Raw genomic sequence first — 20453 nt, forward strand, 5'->3', positions numbered from 1 at the left:
GCCTCCCGGGTTTACGCCATTCTCCTGCCTCAGCCTCCCGAGTAGCTGGGACTACAGGCACCAGCCACCTTGCCCGGCTAGCTTTTTGTATTTTTAGTAGAGACGGGGTTTCACCATGTTAGCCAGGATGGTCTTGATCTCCTGACCTGGTGATCCGCTCGTCTCGGCCTCCCAAAGTGCTGGGATTACAGGCTTGAGCCACCGCGCCCGGCCAGCTAACACAGTTCTATCTCTACTTAAATATAGACAATAACCAATGTGCAAACATATTGGTATGTAATAAAAATCAGGAACAAGGTTTATCCAGACAGACTGTCACAAACCAAATATTGGGCTTCCCCTTACAACACGTCCCTAGCCCCAGTATTCTTTTAAGTACATAATACCAGGCAGACATAGTGAGCAAAATAAATAAAAGCCTACTAGCAATTAGGATCTTCATTAAACATTAAAGACCACTGAAATTAAAACTATTAGAAGACTAAGTTTGAGCTCTGTGTTATGGTGTCAATCAGCTTTACAAGGAGCCATTCACTATACCTTGCAGTCCCTGCATTTAGAAAGGAGACTTAACTTTCCTAGCAGGTTTGAGAGATGGAAGAGGTCTCAACTATAAACTTACATTAGTTACTAAATGCCTCAGAGTTTGCAGTCATTTCAAGACAAGTAATATAAACTTTCCCTAGTCACAATAAAGCCACGTTAAATATACATACATTACCACACAGCTGAGAGTCTTCAAACTCCCCCCCAACCCCCCACCTTCCCTCAGCCTCAGTAGGTATCAAGAGCCACCAAAATTATAAAAACGAGCAACTGGAAAAGTAAATGCTAAGGTAAACACACAGAAGGAAAAGGTTTGGGTGGCAGAAAAAGGGGGAGACGGGGAGCAGAAAGTAAAAACTTCAGGCCAAAGAAAGCAAGAAAATCTGGCAGCCTGCCACGGCATAGTTTCCAGGAGTCCATCAACACCCACCCTGCAGGGAACAGGCGGCACATGGAAATGTCCAGCAGCTGCAAACACCGAATTCACCACAACCTCTCTGTCCCTACTAGGGTTGTAAGCATGGAGAATCTTTGCTGCAGGATGTCCCAGGAACCTACGAGGAGAAACAAAGAGAAAAATCAATGTACTGTGTGGTTATAAATATTCCTATACATATATATGTATTATTATATATATACACACACATATTTTTAAACCCAGAAAGCTGTTGCTGTTCATCACAAAGTTAAATTATCCAATCACGCTGGATTCAATTCCCAACAGCCAAAAGTCATAAAACAAAAAACAACTTCATTTTATAAGGCTTAGGCCAATCCACAGTAGCACTCCATTGGTTTGTGTGTTAGAAAAATTTAACCCATCTAGGCCATTAAAATGCTTGCAAAAAAAACATATCGGCAACTCACTGGCACTTCTCGGACTTGGGTCTCTAATTCAAATGAAAATATGTTTAGGTAAGAAACTGCACTCATAGAAAAATCCAATTTTTCTTAGGCTTATGTTTTCTGAGTAAAAGAGACTTTTTGGGGAGGTATGTATTTTCAACTCACAAAGAGATGTTATTTTATTAGGTCTTATAAAAGGAAAACTTAATTATGGCTAAAGGCCATTCTTTTGAGAAAACTGAAAATCCTGCAGCATTTTGCAGCAGAGGTTCTCGTCCATTTAAATTAGGAGCCTTTCCAAAAAACTCTGATGAAAGCTCTGGCTCCTCTCTCCACAAACATACACTTACAAAAAGTTTCATATACAGCTTCAAAACCTTCCACAAACCTCAGAGTAAGAATCCCTGCTCCGTGACAAATACATTAATTCATGATGGACTTGATGCCAATTCTTTTCGGCAGTAACTCTCCACCTACGATGTCTCGGCTCTGATAAAGGAATTGCCAAGAGGAAAGGAGCTGGGCTCTGGCCCACCTGCCTGGAGCCACCTACAATGCTCCCTCTAATCACTTAACTCTGATTCCTACTGCTCAACACCAAATTCAGTCTTGTTCAACTATGTTGCAATGAACAGAGAGTCAGCAAAAATTTCACTAAAGTCATTTCTTCAGTTTTAATATCTTCAGTGGCAGAGAGAGCCAAATATATAGCTCTCATTAGGATGGCCTAGAAATAAAATTATATTCTAATTTAAGCTGAATGAATGATATCTATAATTGGAATAAAATTAGAAAAATATCAGCATAATGAATGAATTAGGTAAAATTCATTCATTATGCTGATATTTTTCTAATTTTATTCCAATTTCTATGATATTAAAAATGTATCCTTTAGGAAAAATGAAATGGATGTTGCTTCTCTTATATACAATGAGATCTCCAAAATACTATGTTACTACCATCAAATCCTTGGAATTTTTCTTTTGGCTTTCACCCTTACATTTAATCACTAGTCTTAACGAAAGGTTTAATATATCCAATGTGTATTTCAAAACGCAGTTCTTCACATCCCATTACAAATAAAATACCACATCAATGTGATTAAAATCCTGATTTTTCAAAGTGTTCTTAAGTAACACCATTTTTTAAAAAAATGTTCAACACTACCATACACATAAAGGGTCGCTTCAGAAAAGCCTTACCTCAGAGCACTGGGCTCGTATCTGCCTTTCTTCCCCCAATTAAAATTAAATAAATAAGGACTTCTGTGGTTTGGGGTTTTAAGTAAATAATATCAATCATCAAAGTTAATACTTATCCTCAACGCTTTATATCCTATTTACATAATTTAAATACAAGGTTCCTAAGAATACAAATGTCTACCAGAGAAACACATGAGAAAGTAAGAATGCAAAATGGCAATGCTACAGAGCCAGTGACTGCACTACCAGAAGTCTCTCCAGACCTAACAGAGAATGCTAGCTGAAGCCTAGTCACCACTGTGCTATTTTTATTCTATTTTTTAGATTCTATTTTTAAAAGTGTTATGAGGATATAAATTTCCTTCACTAGTGACAACTGGAAGATACTCTGTTAATTTAACACTACAAAAGAATGATTAAAATCTCTATGAATGATTAGCACTTTTTATCTTAGGACCAGCAGAATATTAACCCTTCACATAAGCCCTAAGAAGCAGGCAGATGGCAACCGAGTAACAAGATCCCGATTTTACACCCCCCAGGAAAATCAAAGCTATGAAGAGGGCTCGGATTTGCTCAAGGCCAACATCAAAATAAACCACAGCAAAAGCTGAACTAGGACAGTGAAGAAATCAGGAGGAGAACCCTCAGGCCAAAGTTTTACTCTAATGCCTATAAATTAAACCATTTGTCAGCCATAAGGTAAAACTCAACTAATCTTAAATGTGTTCTAATTTAGGCTAAAGTTTGTTCTGAGTTTAACTTCAGCAAAATAACTAATTCTCATAATCATATTCCAGATCTCACTGATAAGAAAAATAGCATCATGAGTGCTCTTAGAAATCAGAAGATTTATTCTACCACTTCTAGTGAAATGACCTCGAGCAAACTGCATTCCTTCTCAGCAACAAATCTATGAACACATTTGTAGTACACGCTCAAACACAACAATACACACAGACTCAGATAATGCCTGTCGTCACTGGACTGATATAAAACCCAAATGACAAGAGACGTGATTACACTTTGGGAGCCATAAAGTATTATATAAAGGTAACTAAGTCCTCCAAAGGTGATTCCATCTAAAAATCAGAAATCCTTTCAAATCAAAGACTTTCAGCATTCTCTCAGCATGTGTCTAGCTATTAGGACCAGAGATTAATGTATATTGCTAATTAACAAATGTGTATCACATACAATCGGCTCTCCATATCTGCAGATTCAACCAACCTTGATTGAAAGTATTTGAGGGGGAAAAAAACACAAAAATAACAATACAAAAAGAAAGAGACACAGTGTAACAACTATTTACACAGTATTTACACTGTATTAGTCATTATAAGTAAACTAGAGTTTTTCTGTTTGTTTTTGTCAAACAAAAAAACTCTGTCATCCAGGCTGGAGTACAGTGTCATGATCATAGCTCACAGTAACCTCGAACTCCTGGACTCAAGTGATCCTCTTGCTTCAGCCTCGTAAGTAGCTGGAAGTACAGGTGTGCACCACCATGCTTAATTTTTTAAAAAAATTTTTTATAGAGACAGTGTCTCACAGTGTTGCCCAGGCTGGTCTCGAACTCTTGGCCTCAAGTGATCCTTCTGCCTCAGTCTCCCAAAGCGCTGGGATTTGGATAATCCCATAAACCAAAGGCATAAACCACCGTGCCTGGCCTCTAGAGATAATCTAAAGTATATGGGAGGTTGTATGTAAATAACATGCCAAGGACTTGAGCATCCTTAGCTTTTAGTTTCCATGAGCGTCCTGGATCCGATCCCATATGGATAACAAGGGACAACTGTAAATTGCCCATGGGCATCGACTATAGGATTTTGTTATGTTACTGAAGAGCAAATATTTCAGACAGCCAGGATCCTATGAACTATCCTAATAGCTATACTTACTACTACTATTATTCTATCTACCAATGTATAACATATATTCTTTAAAGTAGGTCCTGAATCAAAATTTCTTTTCACAATAAAGCCTTTCTTTTTTTTTTTTTTTTTTTTTTGAGACAGTCTCCCTCTGTCACCCAGGCTGGAACTCGGTGGCATGATGATCTTCGCTCACTGCAACCTCTGCCTCTCAGGCTCAAGAAACTCTTGTGCCTTAACCTCCCAAGTAGCTGGGATTACAGGCGCTCACCACCATGTCCGGCTAATTTTTGTATTTTTAGTAGAGTCAGGGGTTTTGCCATGTTGGCCAGGCTGGTCTCGAACTCCTGAGCTCAAGTGATCCACCCACCCAAGACTCCCAGAGTGCTGGGATTACAGGTGTGAGCCACTGCGCTCAGCCTCACAATAAAGATTTTTCACAAAAGTACAGCACCCTCTCAGAATTTAAAATCAATGAGGTTATGATAAATTCAGCTTATTTATATTGTCAACTAAACTACTAAACATTCAGCTTCTATTGAACTTTCTTTACATAAGAGTAAAAATATAAAAAATCAAAAAAGCAGAAACCTAGAAATTTATAAAGTTGGCAAACTCCCAGTTTTTTCTTCTTCCCTTATAGAATCTTTTTCTAAAAAGCTCAACATGGTACTTTCAAATTTCAAGTTCAGGATGGGCGCAGTGGCTCATACCTGTAATCCCAGCACTCTGGGAGGCCAAGAGGGCATATCACTTGAGGTCAGGAGTTTGAGACTAGCCTGGCCAACACAGCAAAACACTATCTCTACTAAAAATACAAAAATTACAGGCATGATGGTGGGCGCCCGTAGTTCCAGCTATTCAGGAGGCTGAGGCAGGAGAATTGTTTGAACCCAAGAGGCAGAGGCTGCAGTGAGCCGAGACTGCACCACTTGCACTCCAGTCTGGGTGACAATGCTAGACTCCGTCTCAAAAAAAAAAAAAAAAAATTCCGAGTTCATTCTCCTTCACTGCAGCTCTAACATTTAGATGATTAGAAAGGAATGTAAAGCAAGTAATCCAGATGCATGAAGGAGGGCACACCAGGAGCCCACCCTAACCCAGCCCAGATGCTCTCCTATGGCCATGGTTATTTCATTCACAAAACTTTGCTTGTCACTCAGAAGGCTCTTCAGGAAATTGAAGTGTTGTTTGCCAGCCCCGGAAACAAGCAGCGCTTTTACCCCTCACTCTTGAAACTACTAATTAGAAGTTCTATCTTTTCAATGCAGCTATATTCTGCATCCAGGAAGCTTAACACTTGAAGACTCAAACTTTATCACAGACAGCAAGAGTCCTTATGTTGCCTGTTCTCCACAGTGTCACCCTTCCTTAATTTTTCCAGGTTCCCAAGTTAGGCCTTCAACTGACACTCAGATTATACTGTCTTCATCTTGTGGTTCTTTACATGATACTGTAAAGTCATTACAGCTTATGCACTGCCTTCCCCAACTTGAGTCTCCAAAGTCTTAATCCTAACAACTGTAAGCATGGTGCAATTTTGAATCCAGAAGGCAAGAAGTAAAAATGAAGTGAGTAAATCAATCTAGTGTACAAGAATTCAGAGACCATCAATATTTAGAGTTTTTCATTATAAAATAACTGGATCTGTTTTGGAAAACCAACATTGACATCTTATTAAATTCCAATCACTATAAAATATTAAAAGGTATACTTATTAAAAATTAAAGAAGGCCAGGCGCGGTGACTCACGTCTGTAATCCCAGCACTTTGGGAGGCCAAGGTGGGTGAATCACGAGGTCAGGAGATCGAGACCATCCTGGCTAACACGGTGGAACCCCATCTCTACTAAAAATACAAAAAATTAGCCAGGTATGGTGGCAGACGCCTGTGGTCCCAGCAACTTGGGAGGCTGAGGCAGGAGAATGGCATGGACTTGGGAGGCGGAGCTTGCAGTGAGCCGAGATCAGGCCACTGCACTCCAGCCTAGGTGACAGAGCAAGACTCCATCTCAAAAAAAAAAAAAAAAATTAAAGAAAGGACTGAAACAATTCTTGCACTCTCCTTTTCACAAAAATATTTCTCTTAACAAGTCCCAGGATCAATATCCCTTCATATTATCAATATACCTAAAATGTAACATTGTACACATATGTAAAAAAAAAATCCTGAAAATAAATAGTATACATAAAATGAGTTTTAATTATAAAGAAAAGATACTTACTGTATTCCAAAATCTAAAACTGATGGCTGAAAATGTAAGCCTTTTCCACTAAATAGTTTGTCCGAGAAGCTAAAAAAAAGAAAAGAGAGATTGACTTTGTTGTAGTTTTAACATTTAAATGCTGAGATATATTGTACTTAGACCAATGACTCCCAGTGCATGAGATATAATTTTACTCCCTTATAGATTTTAAATGATAAAATTGAATTATTAGAAGTCTGGTATAATTCTAGAGTTTTAAAACTTAAGATAATCTAAGATTATGGCTAGAACTTCATATCAAATGTACAGATTTTATAAGCATTCAGACAGAAATAGAGATGGATTTAATTTGTAACAGCCTTCATTTCTGGGTGAATTTGGATGACATGGCTATTTTCATAAACCCTAAATCAGGAAATCACATACAAGTAAAGTTGGCCTGGAGGAGGGGACTGTGGCCTCTGACTTTGTAAAGACTTCTTGTAACAAGGCAAGGACTGTGTCGCATAGCTGGTGAGGCTGCAACCATCACAAGCCTCCATAAGAATAACAATCATACAGAATCTCGCATGGCAAGTTGTTAATCATCACTACGATTTCATTTTCCTTCATAGTCAAAAGGCACAAATCAATATAGCAGAAAAACATGTCAAAACATATTTTAAAAACATGTAAAAGAAAACCATAATAAAGATACATGACATATAAACATACTTGAAAACATAAAATACAAAATATACATATGAGTATCAAAAAACTATCAACTTCTATAATGACATTTTAAAAGCTGTAATAATCTAAAGATGTTTAACTGAAGAAGCTCCTAAAGGTAACATGAACAACTGTTTTCAAAGACTGGAACAAGCTTTCCAAAATAGAATCTTTTTGGCCGGAGGTGGTGGCTCATGCCTGTAATTCCAGCACTTTGAGAGGCCAAGGCAGGCAGATCACTTGAGTCCAGGAGTTTGAGAGCAGTCTGGGCAACACAGTGAGATTCTATCTCTACTAAAAAATTTCAAAAATTAGCCAGGCATGGTGGCATATGCCTGTAGTCCCAACTACTCTGGAGGCTGAGGCAGGAGGATTGCTTGAGCCCAGGAGTTCGAGCTTGCCGTAAGCTATGACAGCACCACTGCACTCCAGACTGGGCGACAGAGCAAGACCATTTTTGAGACCTGTCTCAAAAATAAGTAAGTAAATGGAATCTTTCCATTTTCTCCTCCCGCCCAGCAGCCACCGACAAAGCTGGTTCAAAGGCTGGTCCAAGAGTGGAAATTTGACTTTTAAACCTACTGGCCAATACGCTTTGTGACCTTTCAGCAACTCCTTCTCCAAGGCCCCACTTTTCTTGAAGGTACAAACAATGCAGAGACCCGAGAACCCTTCCAAAGTCCTTGTCTCACAGGAAGAATCTAGTTGCAATCTTTTCTTCCTCCCTCCACTTTCTGCCTTTATCTAAGTTTCTCTTTCACTATCCTCTCTCCATTATAGTCTGTACCTCCTTTATTCTATCTCCAGCCCCAGCTGTATTAATAATAAAGTGATGCCTTGGGCTCCATCTGCCTAACTCTTGTCAATCTCTTCACTTGTTTTGAACATGGTCAGAGAAGAGGTATGCTATTTACTCAAACCCTAAAAGGCCAGCACTAATTCTACAACTGGCTTGCAGAGAAGTTGCCTCCGGAAATGATGGTAACGAAGGTGAAGAGGTACCCACAGCACATCCACCACAGGCACCCCACTCCAGACGGAGCTGGCCAGGCTCAGTATTTCAGAAGGAAAAAAAAAAAAAAAAACCAGCAACTTCATGTACCAAAAATAATCTTGAGAAAAGTCAGGCTACTGCATAGGACAAAGTAATTAATGACAATCTTCTTTCTGTCTTGTGCACTGAAAAGTGAATTTGCCATCAGATTTTATACAACTTCCACATGAACAGATGAGGTTTGGAGGATTTAAGTAATTCACCCAAGGTCACAGAGCTACGAAAAGGCAGAGCCCAAATTCCAATCCAGATCTGTGGAAGCGGGAAACATGAGCCCTGCCAAGTTCAGGCATTGTATGACCTATCCAAGGAACCGGTGCAGTCTGGCCTGCTGGTGAGGGCTCAGGAAGCAGAGTACTCCAGGCCATGGCCATCACCTTCCAGCCCTGAGAGTATCAGTCACTAAACCTCTCTCAAGTCCTAACCTTGTTATCTGCAAAATGGAAATGATCTACACTGTAGTTACGAGAATAAAATGAAATAGGATGAGATAAAATGATGTGCCAAATATGAAGCAAAGGCTTCATTAAGGTCAATAAATATTAGCTCATATTACTAAGAGGATGACCCTCATCTAATAAGAAAAGCAAAGAGAACAGATGGAGAAGCTGATTGAGCTTAAAGTCAACATCGACCTCTGGAATTAAAAGTCCCAAATGGTACAGTAATAATTAGCTCTGAATATTATAGAATGAAATATAAACTTGGGCTGTCTCATATTCTGATAGAGGTTTTTAAATTCCACAATTAGAAAGTTTTACATACCCAATAAAAATCAGACATTTAGGATCAAACCTAAAGTAATATGGTACAAACAGCCAGAGTGTCTCTAACTTCAAAGAAAACTCTATTTTGATCCCAAACAGAGAAATAAAACCATGCCAGTTTTCTTCTCTAAAAGTCATAAATTATTTTTCTCATTGGCTGATTTCAGCTTAACTGACTTTACAGCTTGAAAAATACTATATTAAGTTATAAGGAGTTTCAACATCAGTATATTAATTTAAAAATTAGCACTTACAGGTAAAACTATTTCAGACATAGGTATTGATCTGGAGAGTACTTACACATGCATATGTTTCAAGTATTTGTTGGTTTTCTGAGACAAGAGTTTTGCTCTTGTTGCCCAGGCAGTGGTGCCATCTCAGCTCACCGCAACCTCCACCTCCTGGGTTCAAGTGATTCCCCTGCCTCAGCCCCCCAAGTAGCTGGGATTACAGGCATATGCCATTACATCTGGCTAATTTTGTATTTTTAGTAGAGATGGGGTTCCTCCATGTAGGTCAGGCTGGTCTCCAACCCCCGACCTCAGGTGATCCACCCTCCTTGGCCTCCCAGAGTGTTGGGATTACAGGCGTGAGCCATTGTGCCTGGCTCAAATATTTGTTAAAAAACTGGAGCGGGGTGGTGGGGGGGGGAAAGAACAAATTGCCAAAATTTAGTCAGCTATGGACATGAACAATTATCCTCAAATATCAGTCCCAAGAAATTATATCCTGTTTGAAATGCCACAGTTAGCTTCAAAGAAATAACTTAAATCTCAAGAACTACAGCAATAAAAGATAAAACTTCCTCCTTTTTCCCCTTTCTTGCAAAAGTCAGCATTTCACCCTTCTCATGTTTCACCCTTAATAATAATGATTCATTTATGTCAAAGACCACCTGGCCTCTTTTACTCTTAGGAGTCCCCACAACTGGCATCAAATAATCACATGCATCTTGTAGCAATCAATTATAAATTTATGCCACAGATTTCTAATTTTCACCCCTTCTCCATCTGTAAGATAATTGTAAAAAAAAGAGCTCCTAGTTAAAAGAGAAAAATGGACCAGGTGTAGTGGCTCACACCTGCAACCCCAGCACTTTGGGAGGACAGGGTGGGAGAATTGCTCGAGCCTAGGAGTTTGAGACCAGTCTGGGGAATATGGTGAGACCTCATCTCTATTAAAATAAATAAATATATATATTTATTTATTCTATATATTTGTATTTACTTATCTATATATTTATATATAGATACATTAGTTGGGCTCAGTGGCACACGCTGGTAGTCCCAAGTACTAGGGAGGCTGAGGTAGAAGATCCCTTAAGCCCAGGAGTTCAAAGCTGCAGGGAACAATGACTGCACCACTGTACTCCAGCCTGGGCAACACGTAAAAGGGGTCATTTTGCTTCTATAACAGGAGAAAGGCACAAGGATGAGAAATAAAGGCAAGAGCCATCTGCAGTGTCTGAGCTCTTGTTGATACAGATCATGTTCCACACACTCTTAGTCCTTATTTTAAACACCTTTCGCAAAGAGCTGAGCTTTCTCAGCAGTAGGACATACAGACAAGGATTTCCACATGTCTTATTTTGAAAAAACATTGACCTTTGCCTAAGATTTTACCTGGCTTTTTTTCTTTTATCTTTTAAAAGAAAAAAATCTTTTTAAAAACTTTGGCCACATTTTTTTCTACAGACATAAAACAAAAAATCAGTTTGGGCCGGGTGCGGTGGCTCATACCTGTAATCCCAGCACTTTGGGAGGCCGATGTGGGTGGATCACGAGGTCAGGAGATCAAGACCATCCTGGCTAACACGGTGAAACCCCATCTCTACTAAAAATTCAAAAAATTAGCTGGGCATGGTGGCGGGCGCCTGTAGTCCCAGCTACTGGGGAGGCTGAGGCAGGAGAATGGCATGAACCCGGGAGGCGGAGCTTGCAGTGAGCCGAGATCACACCACTGCACTCCAGCCTGGGTGACAGAGTGAGACTCCATCTCAAGAAAGAAGAAAAGAACAGAAAAGAAAAAGAAAAGAAAAGAGTTTGAAAAAGTGGCTGATACAAGAGAAAAGAAATTTCACTGGAAATGAGAAGACGCTGAGTCAGGTCCTAGTGTGACACAGGGCTTCAGTTTCTTCTTCAGAAAAATGAGCAAGCTGCATTGGATGACTCCAAGATCCTTCAAAAGCATGTAGATGCCCAAATTTCTCATTCCCAGGAAAATTAAATCTGTCTGCTGATATCAGACACACTTTAAAAAATGAGTCCAGTAACTTAGACATGGAAATGAGTTGGCTGTAACCAACTGTTCCAGCTGTTCACAAATGTTATCCAACCAAAACATGTCATTTCAAAGGCAAAGCTCCATCTCCCCAGAGTGAGAGGCAGGGCCAGGGACTGCTGACCCCACCTCAAAGCTCTTGGCAATTTAATAAGGCTCAGCTGCAGTGAGGCAGGTGGTCAGCTCCAGGAAGATGCTCCCCTCAGGCTTACCATCCAGGAGGCTGGACTGCCTCGTATGCCCATGATCAAAACCTAGAGATCAGGAGAGTCCAAAAACAGAAGAGGAAAAACCCACTGGAGAAACTCAGCAAAGCCTTTGGAGAATGGGGCTATCTGAATGGGCCTCAATGAGCAGCTACCATGGAAGGACACTGAACACAGGCTGCTTCCAGTAAGGCCAATGGCAGGAGTGAAGATAGCACGGACCACCTTGGAGAACTGAGCACAGAAAGTGCACTCGCAAGCTGGCCTGCTGGCTCCGGGGGTGGAGCGAGGAGAGGGAGGCAGGGAAGTTGGTATGAGGGGTAAGGGAAGAGGGCCAGCCCAAGGCAGAGGGCAGCCTGGGCCCCATAGCAGCTACCAGGGAAGGCTTTGCTGGCCCATGAGGAGGGGAGCGAGGGAAACTCAGCAGACGCTTCTCCAGATGACGTGCTGTGGATGTGTGCTGGCCTTATTCCTAAGGGTTTACTCAACTCCTGGAGACCACCACAGTGTTTCAGAAGAGGGCCTGTCGTTTCGAACAAGTGAAAAATAGCTTCACCTCCTAACAAGGACCTGAGACATAACAGTGAGCACCTACAGCGAGGACTGAACTGTCTGGCTTTCCATATTCGTCAGTGGACTGGGTTTCATCTATCTCTTGGCCCCCCACATCTAGCTAGCTGTCTTTGAGATGCAAACTCTTCCAACACCTGAGGGGACAGCGGGTGTTTCAAAAACAAAAACCTTACCGACACAGCAACAATGGCTTTAGCCGCTGGATTAAAAAGGTTGCATGGACAAGAGGAAAAGTTTCCCATCCATTTCACAAACCCCCTCTGCCTCAAGAAAGGTAGCTAAGTAGACCACAGTAACCAGAATAATGTTACTGTGTCAAGACTCTCAAGTGCTCAAGGAATGACATGTTATGCTAATGAGACACTTACTGGGCTGTACTCATTATTCACAGGAATGAGAGATCCCACAGCTGGAAATGCTGGAAGTGACCTGGAGACTCCATAATGGCAGAGATCCCTGCATTAATCTCCTTGGTCCCACTCTTCTAAACAGTGTGTCTGATGGGATACTTAGTCAACCACCATCTTCCTCTGAGCAGGAGACAGGTTTTTGTTGTTGTTGTTTGAGAAAGAGTCTCGCTTTGTCACCCAGACTGGAGTGCAGTGGTGCGATCTCGGCTCACTGCAAGTTCCGCCTCCCGGGTTCATGCCATTCTCCTGCCTCAGCCTCCCGAGTAGCTGGACTACAGGCGCCCACCACGACGCCCAGCTAATTTTTTGTATTTTTAGTAGAGATAGGGTTTCACGGTGTTAGCCAGGATGGTCTCGATCTCCTGACCTTGTGATCCGCCCGCCTGGGCCTCCCAAAGTGCTGGGATTACAGGCATGAGCCACCGCGCCCGGCCAGAGACAGGTATTTCTAAGACTCAGTTGCTACCTCCTGGGACCTTAGAGGAATTCAGTACTTTTCCATTTTGCAACTGGTCTTCAAATCGATTCCTGCATAGATACAAAAAGTCCCAGCCTGGGAGGTGTCTATACCAATGCATGCCAACAATCTGATTGGTTACTCCAGGGCGCCGCCTTCCTCGGGCTCTCACTGCCTGGAAATGCCTATGAACTGAGGCAAGGCACTGAGCTTTAGGGCCTTCCTTGAAAAACAAATGGCCTAAGCTGCACAATTTATTAAATGAGTTACATAACTACATCGTTTTAAAATTCTACATCATAATCTTAGTACGAGTCATTTTTTCTGTTTTTATTTTTAATTTAAAAAATACTTCTCCCCAGAAGTTTACTGATAGGAAAAAACGTACAAAACACAGGCATTGCTACTTAAGTTGGAACTGCCATTCTTACCAATCAATTAACTACTTGCAAAGAACCATTTAACAATGGAGGCAGAAACCAGTATTTTCCTCCATTAAAATTCCACCAACGAGAAAAAGTCTTTTGGTAGGACATGATTTTCCTAGTTTCTTTCACTGTAGAAAGCTTCCAGCTTCAAGGCCAAAGCATTAATTAAACCAAAAGAGAGGAATCAAAAAGTCACTGAAGCAATACCAAGAGTGGTCTGTTGGAGGTGCTCTCGCTAGTAACAGGACCTGGGGATGTAGGGCAGCCCAGCGTGTTGATGGCCAGCTTCCCTAAGACAGCAACAAAAGTCATCCACAGTAATCTGTCCCTCACATAGCTGATGACCTATGCATCCACACTATCGAAAGAGGAGACGTTGCGTCTGTCAGACTAACCCCATAGTTGCTCTTTCTGAATGCGTCCCAGGCTCACAGCCCCCTGTCCTGCCCTCTCCAGGATTTTCATCTCCCTCCCATTTCTGTCTCCCCCACTTACTTACAGGAAAAGAATCATGCCCTGCTCACTTAAGATCCTTCTCTACCTTCCCCAGCCGCTTCAAGCCCTTTTCTTCCCTTCGAAGCCAAACCATAGGTGATGTAACAATGACAGCAAGTAAATTTATTGAGCACTTGCAATATACCAGATGCTGTGCCAAGCACTTTATTATATATAATCCTAAGAACCCTATGTGGATACCAATTATCATCCATCCTATTTTCGCACACAAAGATGCTTTGGGGATTGAAACAACTTGCCGAAGCGCATTCAGCCGTGGGGTGGCTGAATGGGAATGCGATCATGCATTCGCAGCCCCTTAACCATGCTGACTCCACCGGACTGCTCTCTGGCCCCAGCCCTCTCTGCAACAACGCAGCCCTTGCTGAGGTCATAAATGATCACAGCCCGCAAAATCAAGTACCGAGCTGACTTGGCCTCTCCACTGGCTACCCTCTCTTGAATGCCTCTCCCTCGGTTTCCAGGAAACCTCCCCACTACCTCCTACCTCTGTGGCTGCTCCTTCTCCCTCTCAAACTCCTCTTCCTCTGCCTATCTCTTCCATGCTGCCATTTCCAAAGCTCTTCCTCTACTCTTTTTTCACTCTAGCCTATTGTACCCATCCACTGGGTTCGCCTATCACCCACAGATAAATGCTTCCTTCACTGACATTTGTGATTTCTGCGGCTGTTCAGCATCTTCCTTTACTGCATTGGTACATTTCCCACGGTCAACCCTCCTGGATTCGGAAAGGGTCAGATACTAGTTTTACTAGCCCCACTAACAGCTGGGGTGCTAGCCTATGACCTGGCCTTCTCCAGATTTACCCGCCTAAGGCAGGGCCTCCGCAAGCTGATGCCACAAGGAAGCAAAGAAGTTGGAGAATTTGTCCTGGGGGACCACAGTACTACAGCAGGGTAAGTGATGGAGTGGGGTTCTCAGCAGTCTGTTTCCATGGAATACTTTTGGCTGTGGCTCTAGCTGCTAATTCAATTCCTCTTCTTGCCGGCTTGTTTTCTGGGCCTGGTTCTTTGGTCTTCCTAGAGATTCTGTCAGCTGCCCAACATCCTTTCAATAAATTCCTTTTCTGCTCAAATCAGCCAGAGTTTGGTTTCTGTGGTTTGACTGATTCATTTCCCAAGCCTGTGTATCTGTGGCCTAGACTCCTCCGCTGAGCTCCTGACTTGTGTTTCCATCTGTACCAGGCATCATCCCATGGATGGCCCACAGGCACCTCCCAATGGAATAAAAGATGCAGTTCACCATCTTGCTTGCAACGCCCCTCAGCCGGCTGTACTATATTCCCACTCTGGTGAGGGCCTTGGCCTACCTGCCCAGCTGAAAGCTTTGTTGATACCTTGACTCCTGTGTCTCCCTTAACTCCATGTGCAACCAAAGAAATCTGTCCCTCACCGCTCCCTATTCTATGAGGACCAAAAGGCATTTTATCTCCAATTCAGTAACTTTAAAATACATTATTATATTTACATATTTATTCTCACTACATTCCACATACTATAAAGATCTACTTTAGCCAAGTACAAGTAGTCAAAGGACTGTGCAAAACCCTATTAAAGAACAGGCCAGTAATTAAGCTCACATTTCCCCAACTGCCATTCCAACGTTTTCCTTACTCCAACTCATGGCTTCTCCTCTGTGGTTTAAAGATTTGACATCTTTCCTAGATGCTAGGGTGGGTCACTCTACTATATGTTAAAATAATGAAATATAATTATAAAATCTGCAAAATACAAAATCCATTTTGCATTACCTTTCAGCTCTAGGACAAGTTGGCATGAACATTCAGTATTAGATACTTCCAGCATTAACAGAGTTTGCCAGACATTACACATAAAAAAAAAGAAGCCAAAGCAGAAATTCACACAAACCCTAAGCAGATAAGGGAGTCTAGGGATGAAGGACTTTTTCCTCTTTGATCATGGGTGGACAATGCAAGTTCATGCATTACTGTGCATGTTATTTTTAGAAAACCAACTTTGAGTTCTCAAAGTGTCCGTAAAAATTTAGGTATTAGTTCCCTAACGGTGCACTAGCCATGTTTTAAAGCTCATCTATAACACTTTAAGCAGCTTGGTAGCTGAACTTATTCATATTGTAAAGGCAGACATGCCAAATCTCACTGACATTCATTTCTTCTATCTACCCAAGGCAGTTAGATTCAGAAATCCAAAGGCAAATAAAAACAGCCTACCTAACTTTCACAGGCTCACAGTATTCTGTATGTATCACATGTCTCCTACAATACATAACACACATGATACAAGGGAGAGGACAGTCCACAGTACTTTAAGTGTCCACAAGAGGAAGAGATCACCCAGCATGGAATAGGTTAGGAAATGCCTTTTGGAAGAGGTGGCATTTGAGTAGGATCTAGACAGCTGAACACTGTCTTCAGGTAAGGTTGGAGGAAGAGTTTTAACAAAGGGAAAAACACAAGTTAAGGCATACAGATCACAGAAAGGCTGATAAGATAAAAACTGAAGTACAAAAGATAATTAATTCCTAGAGTTTCTCAGTAGGACCGAAGAACAAGCCCATATAACTTTATGACCCAGAACAATATTTTACTAAAATACACTGAACTGACAGGTGTTGTTGTGGGGTTTGTTTGTTTGTTTGTTTGAGACAAAGTTTCACTCTTGTTGCCCAGGCTGAAGTGCAGTGGCGCGATCTCGGTTCACTGCAACCTCCACATCCCGGGTTCAAGCAATTCTCCTGCCTCAGCCTTCCCAAGTAGCTGGGATTACATGCATGTGCCACCACTCCCGGCTAATTTTGTGTTTTTAGTAGAGACGGGGTTTCTCCATGGTGGTCAGGCTGGTCTGGAACTCCCAACCTCAGGTGATCCACCTGCCTCGGCCTCCCAAAGTGCTGGGACTACAGGCGTGAGCCACCGCGCCCGGCCCTGACAGGTGTTTTTTTTTTTTTTTAAAGTCCCAATATGAGCCAATATCTCGAAATGATCTTCAGACAAATACAAAGAATGTTAACAAGATTGCCAGAAAAATCTAATGAAAAATTTCTAACTGTTCTTTGAAGGACCAGCCCCATGAGTGGAGGAGCCAGCACGAGCGAGGCAGCCCCTGCTTCACAGCAGCTGTTACAGTCGAGCACAAAACTAACATGTATATCAACGTTTCAATCCACCAGGGCCCAGTCCCATTTCTCAGAATACCTAGACAGTATGTCATTATTCAAAAAGTTAAGCCTCTTAAAAAAATCTAGCCTCTGAACATAATGTTTTTAAAACGGAATGTAGCAGAAACCTTTTTAATTGAAGTTTCATGCTGTCCATTCAGCAGACTAGCATAGACCACACGCTTGCCCATAAAGTATAATTTACTACCACCAAGCTCACTTATATAATATAACCCCACTGTCAGAGAAGGGCTTTAAAAATGATTTTCCTTACGTGAAACCCAACAAACACTGACACTGGAGAAACCAGTCTAGAGTGTGCCCAGAAAAACAAGGACTCCTTAACACAGGTCAGAGGGTTGCTGGGTTTTTGTTTTGTTGGTTTTCTTCCCCTTCCCCCTGCTTTTGGGGGAGGTGTATGACTTAAAAATATGTTGTATGAAAAGCAATTTTTCCTTGAGAAATAATGGTAAAGATCTCATTGTTTCTTTCCCAAGGTTCTGTGACAGAGGTTGCTCTTCAGCCCCTAATATCCCCGCTTCTTTCACATAACGGAATTTTTAAGTGGGCATATTTCCAAGGCTCCCTTGCATCTGGGTACGGCCACGGGACTAAGTTCCAGCAAATGGGGTGGAAGCCGACATATCGCGCTGGCAGTTTCCAAACTGCTGCCAGGAGCACAAACATCTCCACCTTGTCCCAGGGGTAGGAGATCCCAGTACCCTGGGGAAGGCAACGTGGGGTCCCTAAAGACTTCCTGGAGCCAGTGGCTGCCTATCTGTAGACTCTCTCAGCAGAGAGAAAACACTCTCTGATTTAGATGTAAGCTTTAATTCTAACTGGAACAGCTTCCCACTCTTTTCCAACACCAGAAATTGCCAGTGGCAGCTGCTCAGCAGAACTAATACTACATGGCCTCAACACTCCAGCCCCTGCTTGCCCTGAGGGAGGCGGGCTTTTCAGCAGTGCCAGCCTTTCAGGGCGGCCAGAACCAGAGCATCCCAATAAACCAGAAAGCTAAGTGGCTGAAGCAATAAAAGTGACTCAAACATAACCCAAATCTGATGGCAAAACAAAGAGAATCCTAAGAATGGAAAGGTTGGTTCCTGCTGTCTTTTACTGGGAAAGGCCACTGGCTCTGGCGGGGGCCTAGGGTGGCTTTGGCCCTGCACTGATGTAAACTGGGAAGTGCCTGCATGTGACTGGTTCAGAGCCCGTCCTCTGCTTCATAACTAGGCCTGCAGGGATGTGCAAGGACCTCCATGAGATGCTTCAGGGAACCAAAGGTGGGAGGGTATTCCAGACTGATGTGGCCACACCAGAAAAAGAGGTGCTAGAAGGAGCACACAGGTGACATTTCCACCTGGAAGGAACAAAGTCCTGGAAGGAGCCTAGTCAGTAAGAACCACTGTCATTTACATTTCAGGGAAGGCAAGGGATAAGAATTATCCTACTCTTTGAAGATTGCTTAAAACATCCTCAATTACCAATACACGTTACCTCCTTCCTGTGGGGTGGCTGGCAGGAACCTTACAAGGGAAAATAGTTGTGTTCCTGCTCTACTTAAAGTTGTTCAGTGTTGTGTCAAACTGCAGAGTTCTTGCAAAATCAGAAGAGAAAAAATCAGGGAGAGTTGCATCTTGCTTCCCAGTTAGTCTAGGGAAAAAGGAGTCCATCAGATATAACACAGCTGTGGAAGAAAGAATGTGACTAAATTCCTATAGGCTTGTCAGAGGTCTTTGAACCAGAGCAACTCCATCTTAAATAGGAGCTAGGTAAAACGAGGCTGAAACCTACCGGGCTGCATTCCCAGACAGTTAAGGCATTCTAAGTCATAAGATGAGATAGGAGGTAGGCACAAGACACAGGTCATAAAGGCCTTGCTGATAAAACAGGTTGCAGTAAAGAAACCAGCCCAAATCCACCAAAACCAAGATGGCCACAAGAACGACCTCTGGTTGTCCCCACTGCTACACTCCACCAGCACCATGACAGTTTACAAATGCCATGGCAACATCAATATGTTACCCTGTACGGTCTAAAAAGGGGAGGCATGAATAATCCACCCCTTATTTAGCATATCAAGAAATAACCATGAAAATGGGCAACCAGCAGCCCTCAGGGCTGCTCTGCCTATGGAGTAGCCATTCTTTCATTCCTTTACTTTCTTAATAAACTTGCTTTTGTTTGCACTGTGGACTCACCCTGAATTCTTTCTTGTGTGAGATCCAAGAACCCTCTCTTGGGTCTAGATCGGGACCCCTTTCCTGGAACAGGTTCACTGGGTCCCAGGCAGGAACAACCTACAAAGGTGGAGTTAACCATAAAGATGAGCACAAGAGATCATCTAATGCTCTTGTGATCAGAAGTTCAGTGTCCATTACTATAAAATTACGGTAAGACCCTGTGATGGTTAATACTGAGTGTCAACTTGATTGAAGGATGCAAAGTATTGAAGCTGGTGTGTCTGTGAGGGTGCTGCCAAAGGAGATTAACATCTGAGTCAGTGGGCTAGGAAAGGCAGACCCACCCTTAATCTGGGTGGGCACCACCTAATCAGCTGCCAGCGCAGCCAGGATATAAAGCAGGCAGAAAAGCATGAAAGGGCTAGACTGGCTTAGCCTCCCAGCCAACATCTTTCTCCCGTGCTTTCTCCCATGCTGGATGCTTCCTGTCCTGGAACATTAAACTCCAAGTTCTTTAGCTTTGGGACTCAGACTGGCTTCCTTGCTCCTCAGCTTGCAGACAACCTATTGGACCTTGTGATCGGGTGAGTTAAATACTTTGTAATAAACTCCCCTTTATATATATACATAGGAGAGAGGGAGGGAGGGAGATAGGGAGAGAGATAGCGAGGGAGGGTGGGAGGGAGATAGACAGGGAGGTAGGGAGGGAGGTAGGTAGGTAGGTAGGTAGGTAGGTAGATAGATAGATAGATAGATAGATAGATCGATCCTGTTAGTTCTGTCCCTCTAGAGAACCCTGACTAACACAGACCCCCTAAATCCATTGGAAGGATTAAATGAAATGTGTTTGTAAAGAGTTTTGTCAAGCACCCAGCAAAGTGTTTCAGGATTTCTTTTATTAGAGGTTGTGGGGAGGTGGCAGAATGCCTCCAACAGAACTCCAGCGCCCTGACAGCTACAGGCTGCACTGCAGGCACTGCAGCAGCAGAAGCAGGAGCCTCCCTTTCAATTCAGCTCAGAGAATTTAATTGTTCTTAATTATACAGACGCCAC

The 20453-nt window shown here is 42.4% G+C and overlaps 1 protein-coding gene across 1 annotated transcript in view; it reads right to left on the reverse strand.

Annotated features, from left to right (window-relative positions):
• The window catches only part of KIAA0922 (KIAA0922 ortholog), a 170202-nt gene that overhangs the window by 81180 nt on the left and 68569 nt on the right, over positions 1 to 20453 (reverse strand). The window contains exons 3-4 of the mRNA XM_011959776.1: positions 6693 to 6761; positions 977 to 1100 (exon numbers count right to left, since the gene is read on the reverse strand). The gene's annotated coding sequence lies outside the window, so the exon portion shown is untranslated. The remainder of the gene's footprint in view (positions 1 to 976; positions 1101 to 6692; positions 6762 to 20453) is intronic.

Source organism: Colobus angolensis, unplaced genomic scaffold (genome assembly GCF_000951035.1).
Source record: "Colobus angolensis palliatus isolate OR3802 unplaced genomic scaffold, Cang.pa_1.0 Scaffold5, whole genome shotgun sequence".
Taxonomy (NCBI): domain Eukaryota; kingdom Metazoa; phylum Chordata; class Mammalia; order Primates; family Cercopithecidae; genus Colobus; species Colobus angolensis.